Raw genomic sequence first — 884 nt, forward strand, 5'->3', positions numbered from 1 at the left:
TATATATATGTTGTGTCTAGGGAGAGTCATATTGTCTTAATTTTACTAACACAGTCGCCGATGTGCAAATCGTACAGGTGAGCGTGTTAGTTAGTAAGGCATTAAGTCATTATGGCTCTCCCCAGAGACAATATAATTTTCTTTGACCCCTGGGAGCCACCACAGTATCTGCCCGTTTAATGTATCCCTCCGCACTCATATTAATATATGTGCATATGTTTATATGTATAGATATATGTGTGTGCGTGTCAGTAGCTATGGTATGTACATATCAAAATGTGTGCTCAATACATAATTGATGAATAAGATATATTAATATCTTAACAATTCTTCAAGGCGACCAAATACAGGAAATGTGTTCATCTCCATTCCCGATGAAAAGACGAGATTCTTGTGGCATTCAGAAAAAATGTATTGAAAAGAAAAACATAAATTTCCTGTTTGCTACTCTTGCTTCACAACTTTTAAATGATTATCGCATGTGGGCCAGCCTTGTATATTTGTGATCATAAATATTGTGGAATAAATTATGAATATCAAGGAGAGGTACAAACGGCGTAGTAGGAAAGGAAATGGAGCATATATGTATTGCGTTCGCGTAAGCGCACCAATTTGTACATTCAGCTATACTCTTTTACTCTTTTACTTGTTTCAGTCTTTTGACTGTGGCCATGCTGGAGCACCGCCTTTAGTCGAACAAATCGACCACAGGACTTATTCTTTGTAAGCCTAGTACTTACTCTATCGGTCTCTTTGCCGAACCGCTAAGTGACGGGGACGTAAACACACCAGCATCGGTTGCCAATCAATGTTGGGGGGACAAACACAGACACACACACACACACATATATACATACATATATACAACGGGCTTCTTTCAGTTT

This window comes from Octopus bimaculoides, chromosome 18 (genome assembly GCF_001194135.2).
Source record: "Octopus bimaculoides isolate UCB-OBI-ISO-001 chromosome 18, ASM119413v2, whole genome shotgun sequence".
Classification (NCBI taxonomy): domain Eukaryota; kingdom Metazoa; phylum Mollusca; class Cephalopoda; order Octopoda; family Octopodidae; genus Octopus; species Octopus bimaculoides.